This window comes from Callithrix jacchus, chromosome 4 (genome assembly GCF_049354715.1).
Source record: "Callithrix jacchus isolate 240 chromosome 4, calJac240_pri, whole genome shotgun sequence".
Lineage (NCBI taxonomy): Eukaryota > Metazoa > Chordata > Mammalia > Primates > Cebidae > Callithrix > Callithrix jacchus.
In genome coordinates, this window is record NC_133505.1 from 118773696 (window position 1) to 118782320 (window position 8625).

Genomic DNA, 8625 nt, shown 5'->3' on the forward strand with positions numbered 1-8625 from the left:
GATTAATCACTGAAACAAAAGCACACACATATAAAGATGCCAGAGAATATGTCTGTGGATTCAAGGTTTAGAAATATTCATCTATTTCCTTGAAATAAGTGGGTTTGAAATGCTGAGAGGGGCTATGAATCACTCATTAAATGTTAAATGCTTTAGGTATGTGTCTTCCTTGCCTTCCTGAGGCCTGCTGCAGAACATTTCACCACTCTTATATTTATGGTCTATACATCAAACACAGTGTTGGGAAAATTGCAGGGACTTAACAAACATTTGTTGAACAGATGGTATTGAGATAGGGACACTGAAGTAGGGATTACAAAGAAACACGGGGTTTCTTTGGAAGAACTACCAGGTAGATGCAGACCAGATTCACCCTTCAGGGAAGTTGTGGGGAACTCTGTGGAGCAAACAATAGGAATTATATAGAGGACCTTTGCAAAGAGTGGACACTGCAAGAGCAGTCACTCTGGAGTTGCTGCCAGCAGAGCCCAGAGTTGCCCTGATGGAAGATCTTGCTAGTGGGAATTGCCTTAACAAAGGCAAAAAAATACCTTTGAAGGTCTCCACTTTATTCTGCGTTGTGTAATATTTGCTGTCCTCCCCACTAGGAGAAAGAGTCACAATTTACTCCTGATAGCTACATACATGAGTTGCTCACACTATCTATTCTTTATTACTAGATATTGTTATCTTGAAGCTCGGAGAAATGAAATAAAAACAGTAACAAGAAGAAAATGTTATAAAGGACTGTCAGGCCAGTAGGGAGACACTATCTGTGTCAAGACCCTGGTGAAACTCAATAGTTTATTTTCTAACTTCTTTTGAAGGAGATTTTTAGGGCCAGACACTTGAGACATGTTTACAGAAAAATTCTCAGCATTCCCTTTTTACATTTAGCTTAACACATATTTGTAAGGGAGTTTATGCTGAACTTATGGTAGTAATAGAATGAAAATTTGGCCTTTATTTTCTAAAATTTTTCTTAAATAAAATATATAAAAATTTCAGAAAAGCTTGCTTTAAAACTGCATTTTTTAAGATCAAAGGAGTATTGGCATTATTTGTTGGCAAAAAGTGAAGTGACTTTCCAAGCATCAAAGCTGTTCAAAGTGTTTTGAAAATACAATTACACTATTCATCTGTTTCCCTTTAGAACCAGTGTATAATGCATGCCAGTTATTGTACTGTGTTGTAGATGGCATGTTAAAATGTAATCTTAGTTGAAATAAATTGAAGTCCCTCATTAGATATTGAACAGCAACATGAGGGAAATTGGTTTCCTTTAATCTTCCACATAAGGAGGCAATCTCTTTATATGCAAGTAAAGGATTTTGCATATTTATTGCATTTCCTGATGATGAACTTACACATTTATAGGCTAAATGCCATTCTCTAAAGAGAAGATGCAGAGTAAATACCTATTTTTATAATTTCCTCTAACGAGTTACCACTCCAGCATGCCAAAAGCTGTAATAGCACGATTCATATCTTCTCTCATCTTAATAGTATTATTCTCTTACATTGACTTTATGTTTCCAAAAATGCATAAAATGTTTGCTATTCAAACAAAACAGCACTAACACCCTTGTCTTAAATGTGTAATATAAAGTTTCACCCTGTACTTGAGAGGTGAAGGGAGAGGCAGAGTGATTGACTTGCCCTGGTTTGTCTGGGACTTTTCTGGTCATAGTGATGACAGTTTTAGACCAAGGAAGGCTAAGTAGACAATTGGAACCCTTTAGTGCTGAGCAAACTGGTTGGTTGCTAATTTGAGATTGCCAGATTAGCAAATGTTTAATTTTTTTCTCATCTGTTTAAATTTTCTCTCTTTATTTATGTGTTTTTTTTCTTCTTTTTTTAAATTGCATTTTAGGTTTTGGGGTACATGTGCAGAACATGCAAGATAGTTGCATAGGTACACACATGGCAGTGTGTTTTCCTGCCTTCCTCCCCTTCACCCACATTTGGCATTTCTCCCCAGGCTATCCCTCCCCAGCTCCCCCCCCGCCGCTGTCCCTCCCCTATTCCCCCCAATAGACCCCAGTGTGTAGTAGTCCCTTCCCTGTGGACTATAAATCGTTCTACTATAAGGACACATATTTATGTATTTTTAGTAAATCACTGGAGAATAAACTGGAGACATTATGCCACCCTACCTTTAAACATTCAGTGATTATTTCCTAAATACAGTCTCTTTCATGACTATAGTGTATTCAGTATATTTATTAAAAGCAGGAAACTTGATGTTTATAAAATACTCTAGTCCACAGATCATATTCAAATTTCAGTAAGTATCGTATCTCATGAATATCCTTGATAGCTTGTTTTTCTCCTAGTCTAGAATGTAATCCAAGATCACGTACTTCATATAATTGCTATGTTTTTTTTGTCTTCTTTAGTCTGGAATAATTCCTCTACTTTCTCTGTGTTACTTGTCCTTAATATTTTTGAAAAGTATAGGCCTGCTACTATGTAGAATGTCCCTCAGTTTGAGTTTGTCTAGGCTCCTTATGATTATATTCAGTTTACACAGTATTTAGGCAGGCAAACCACCAAGATGATGACGTGTCTTTCTCAGAAGACACATGATGTTGGTCTGACATAATACTGGTGATGTGGGGAAAGACTTAGATTTTTACTCTCTAGTTTTAGTATCTATTGAAAATTGTCTAATGCCGTCACTATTTTTATATTCATTGCCATTCTATGGACATTTTTTGAATAAGAAAGAGCTTGCCACACATTTTTTAACTAACAGGGAGACAATCAATTCAGTGTAAAATTTATTGTTGTCCTATGACCTAGTTTTATTATTTTGCCCACCAGTAGGTCCACTGAGTAACATTCCCCGAGAAATGCAATGATCTCTGGACAGTGAGCCTCCGAAAATAGGCAAAATCCACTCAATTATTGCTCTTTCATAAAAATAAGAGAAAGTTTTGTGCTATCAGAAAACATCTTTGAAAACTTTGGAGAATAGAATTATGTATATTTCATAGGAGGACTTTTTCACAGCTTAATAGCCAACCACATTTAATGACCATCTCCTACCTGCAGCACGTTTTACCAAATGCTGCTTTATAGAGCATTATCTCTAATCTATACCAGCACAGACTGCTGGATGCCTTTGGAGAATATAGTTTACCCCATTATCTGTCTCTAAATGATTTTTGTTAGTCTCCAAATGCTATTTGAACAGTTTTTAAGACTCAAAGAGCAAAACACATCTAGTAACACATATACGTTATATATATGGAACTTTCTTTATTGTGTCATAGATTATCAGAAGTCATACTTACATAGGTCAGATTGAAGACAATCAATGCTCATTTTGTGAAGAAAAGAGTGGCTTTTCAGACTTAGGAAATGTATAGGTATTTATGCCTTGTTTTGCCTCCCAATGCCTTTTTAGGTGATTGTTTTGACATCTATAGACATACTTAATTCAGGAAGCAGCATCAAAACTGTACTAATCACCAAATGACTTAGGTTGAAAAGATCTTAACTCAGTCTGTCATGGATTCTTCATCTCTAGGGTTATACAAAAGAGAACAAATTCTTAACTCTTGAATACTAAAACTCAGATTATTCATTTGGTTATGAGCATTATAGATAGTTATGATGTGGAAGGTAATAAATTTTGGTAGCAGTACTGAGTACAGATACAGCTGTCCCTTGGTATCCATAGGAAATTGGTTCCCCCAATAACACATGCCCCAATATCAAAATTCATAGGTGGTCGCTTCCCTGATATAGAATGGGATAGTATTTGCATCTAACCTATGCACATCTTTCTGTATACTTTGAATAATATCTAGAGTACTTACAATAGCTGAATACAATGTAAATGCCATATAAATAGTTATAATTTTTATTTGTAGTATTTTTAGTATTATCTTGTTATTTCTTACTTATTTTTTTCCAAATTTTTTAATCCTTGGTTTGTTGAATCCACGAATGTGGAACCCATGGATTTGGAGGGTGTCTGTAATTACTAATTGCACTTAGCTATACTCTGGAAATTTCAACAGTTTTCTTGATTTACTTAAGTCTTTGTTTCAGGGACTAATACACATTCTGGTGCTGTAGGAGAATTACATAAGAGGTACTGGAGTTTTGACTCATGAACACTGTAAAAAAAAAAACCATTATATTTGTAAACGGGCTGAAAAAAAACCCACGACTGAGTTTTAAAGGGACTTGAGGCATTTAGACAATCCTTCTAATCCATTTCTATACTAAGATGAAGAATAGTATTCATTTCTTCATCAGTAAATAAAAATCAATGAGTATTGTTGAATTAGATGAGCTCTTTGCTTTCAGTTAAAAAAACACTAGATCAGTAATTGTCAAATACTTAATTAAACGTTTTTATACCTTGCACGTTAGAGTTAGACTAAGAGTAGCATTTGTTTTTGTCTGGAGGCTTATTTCATAATAGGGATTTGTAATAGAATAATCAACTTATAAATTTAAAATCTATTTCTTGGGATATAAAAGTTAACTTTTTTTCTAGGAGTTTATAGTTATATCTTCGCTTTAAAGACATTGTTGGTCATGTCTAGGATTCATTTGAGACCGTCTTTGGTTAGGAATGAAAACCCCAAACATCAAACATTTTCCCATGGGAAAATGCCATCTGCTTTAGAGTGATTTACTTTATGATGTGGATTCCAAACTGCATTGTATTCATCTGCTCACATCTAAACACACTGAAGCTTACCCGCAAGCAGAATTTTCATGAAAGATTCTATGAGAAAGAAGAGAGAAAACAACTTAGCAGCAGTCTCCAATAGTGAGAGAAAAACAGAAGAAAACAAGTAGTAGAGAAAGAACAGAAGCATCTGAGAGCAAAGGAGAGTATCGTTAGAGAAAGAATTCAGGGGAAGGCAGGCAAGTCAATAGGTAAAAGAAGGAAAATATTTTAGGGAAACAACTTATTTTTCATCAGACTCAGTTTATGCTACTTTTTGAAAACCACCTACCCAAGAACTTTTCCACTTTAAAAATGATCTCTATTTATTCTTCATAATCATCTTTTCTTACTCACTCCACTTTGTTTTATGGCATCCTATACATATCAGTGTAGGCATATACCACAGAAAAAAGAAGAAATGAGGACAAAGGAAAAGGAGCAAAAATTGTGTGGGACTCTGTGCAAAATGTCAAAATTTAAACCAAAGATTGAAAAAATGCTAACTAGTTGGATTGATAAGAAATGAATCATAAAACTCATGGAGATTTATAGGGCATCACTGAGTTTTAAATTTTCATGGTAATTTCAACATTTTACAGGCATTGGCATGTTTGAAAATAATGGCATGTAGCTAGAACCAAGCTGATTTGTATGTGAAGGGTTACGATTAATATACACGCAATTTCTGTTTGAACAGAAAGTCTGCCAATAGCAAAATACTCTATTAAATAGCTGTCTCAAATATGCCCAGATGGGTTGCGCACCATGCATTGTCCTTTATTTTCATTAGTCTGTTTTATCTGCTTAACTAAGGACCATTGTATTTCCACTTTCTTTATTTCTTTCTTCTTCCTGAGGATAATCCTCATCATCTCCTCCTTTGCTATAATCACATTTCTTCTTTTTGCACCATCCCTGAAATACTATAGCATGAGAGCTTAGTGAAAAGATTAGCACATGAAATATGGTACAGTGACATATTATATTCACACAATGCCTGTTTTGAGGTTTTGGACAGAAGGCTTGGTCAATGCCATATGCTCAGAATGTTCCTATTCTTGGACTATGAATGTTATCTCTGAGGGTGTAATCAGAGTCTAAACTGTGTGAGCAGGTTCCTATTACCTCTTGATCACTGTCATTATGGTGCTGTGTTTTATTTCCAGATCTGGGCATCTTTCCTTAGGCTACCACAGAACATGGAAATTGTACATAATGTACACTCATCTCTTCCATTATGCCTAGCAAAGGGTTCTGGCCTATCATGGGGATGTAAAATAACAGAAAACCTCACAGGCTTATAAAACTCAGTTGTCGATCCTTTTGCAATTTGTGTGTGATGAATGGGTGTTTGCGCTCATGTGTGAGATGTGCTAGCCTCCAACCTTATTACCACATTGGCACATTACCCATCTGATGTGAAAAAAAAAACACCAATCAATCAACCAAAAACCAAACCAAACCAAACCAAACCAAAAAAAACTTCAGTTGTTAAATCATCTTCTCTTCTTCCCTAAAGTTATTGTGCTGGAACCTTATAGAGGAAATACGGATTGGCTTCAGTTTGGGGTTGTTTTTGAACATGGAGGTATTCTGTCTTTCACATTCTCTGGGAAAAGTCTTAGTCACCAACTGGGAAGAAAGTCACAAGTCTGTAAGGTCCACTACATATTGCCCACTCAGGGAGGGGCACATGAATGGGTTGGGGGTTGCTGAGGCCAAAGGAAGAGGATAACAACAGGCTAAGTATTTTCTTTTCCCCATCCCCAATCACAGGCCAACAGTTTTTCATAGAGAAGTCATTTCATATCATGATGAACCAACTTTAAAGATTTTGTGAAATATTTTTCAACTCCTCTGAGAATAATATACAATATATTTCTGGTGGCTTAGAGTTTACTGTGTACACTTTCACATATATTGCCTTATTTGATCTTCATAAGAACCCTATGAGTGATCTCTTATTCCCCTTTGTGGGGAAGAAACAAATGTTGAGAAACTGTGATGTTCTCAAGGCTGGACAGTAAATCAATGCGTTTTCATTGGCATCCATTTTGTGTCAGGCATGATGCTAGTCAGTAAGGACTGAGCCAGGATGGGGACTAAGTTTTTAGAATTCCCAGTCTCCTGGCTGGCCTGTCCCATGGTGTTTTCCTTCCCTATGAAAATAGCTGATAGAACACTGCATTTGCTTCTAGGTGCATTTCTTTTCTCCTAGGTAAAATGTCCTCTTCTTCCCTACTGAAACACATTCGCACTCAAAGCTACTTTCATTCCTATCTGCGTCATTTCACCTATTAGAATGTTAACTCCCTGAGGATGAGAGTCACTTCTGCTCTTTCTTGTTGTTGTATTTTGTTATCTTACAGCTGTCAGGGTGCAGTTTTCTTCCAATAAATTTTGTAACACAAAATCTCTGTGATATATAAAGCTACACATATAAAATTAGCCTATAGGTAACTATAAACTAAATCATGATATTTTTGATGGGAGTTGATGAAACTTAGCTTGAACTTCTCCTTTTCCATGCATTTAGTTATTTTAAAATGATTGACATTAAGTTGTGAAATTAGGTAGAAGTAACAGAGTTATCACAATATGTAGGGGAAATATAATCCTACTCACAAAAATATAGTTAAATTATTTTGAATATGCAGGCTTATAGTTTGACATTGTGTGTGTCTGTATGTGTGCATAAAGGAAAATAATATAAGGCTAATTACATCCTGAAATGGAAGAAATGGCAACTAGAGACGGGAGGCTGCAGCATTTTTTTCATCCAAAACAATCTAAATTCCAACAACAAATCTTTATGAAAGAGTTTAGTTTTCTGAGTGAACTGATGCACTCACTTTTCCTTTTCATTTTTCTTTCCAAATTGCACAGCTGAAAAGCATCGTCAGTGGAAACACCCTGTTAAGTCAGTGATTTATATACCCCTATCTGTTAGTTTTTGTCTTAAGTTTCTATTTTAACTATTATCTCTTTGAGAGGATAGACAGAACATTCTAAATATAGTCCTCAAATTTTTATATATTCACACTCAGTGCAAAACATTTATGAGTTACATGTAATTAATGTACCCAAAAAGAGATTGAAAAATGTTCATGGGTTTCTTGTTGAGAATTATGCTAGCCTATGATATACTGTAAGAACCAGGAAACTAGATTCTAGAGCATCCACCAACAGAATTTGAGGTTTAAGAGGTCTAAAATGAAAGCTCTGTGTGTGTGTGTGTGTGTGTGTGTGTTGAGATGAAAGGCTAGAAAGGGATGGATATGAGAAAGCAGAAGAAAAGTCATTATACAAAAGTTCATTTGTAATAATAACAGTATTTAAGAAATATTGAAAATAAAATTTGAATATTCCACTGCAATTAAAATGAATAACCAAACTGCATATTAAGATGGATAGATTAGGTAAAAAAAAAATTGAATAAAAAAATCGCCCTGGGAAACATAGTGAGAATTTGTCTCCACAAACAATGAAAAAAGTTAGCCGGGTGCCTGGAGTCCCAGCTACTCAAGAAGCCGAGGCTTGAGCCTGGGAGGCTGAGGCTGCCATGAGCCATGATTGTGCCACTGTACTTCAGCCTGGGCAGCAGAGTGAGACTGTGTTTCAAAAAAAAAAAAAAATCTAAGTTGCATGAAAATATTTAACAATGACAACTTTTATGTAAAATAAAAAAATACAAAATATAGTATGTGAATTAGTATATGTATATGGTATGATTATTTTTTAAAACATACATAAATTGAATTTTGGTTAATAAATTTCTATGGAGAGGTAGGGTGGAGAATGTAACTGGAGAAAGATGAATTTAATTTTAATATTTTATTTCCTTTAATGAAGAAAATATAAGAACCAAATACAACAGACTATTAATAGTTCAATGGGTGTTGTTTGTTCTATTATTTCCTATTTCACTA

At 35.1% G+C, this 8625-nt stretch overlaps 1 non-coding gene across 1 annotated transcript; it reads left to right on the forward strand.

Moving 5' to 3' along the window:
* Positions 1-6013: 6013 nt before the first annotated feature.
* LOC118153391 (small nucleolar RNA U13) lies at positions 6014-6115 on the forward strand. The gene has a single exon (XR_004742629.2). It is a non-coding gene; the product is annotated as a small nucleolar RNA U13 (small nucleolar RNA).
* The last annotated feature ends 2510 nt before the right edge of the window (positions 6116-8625 follow it).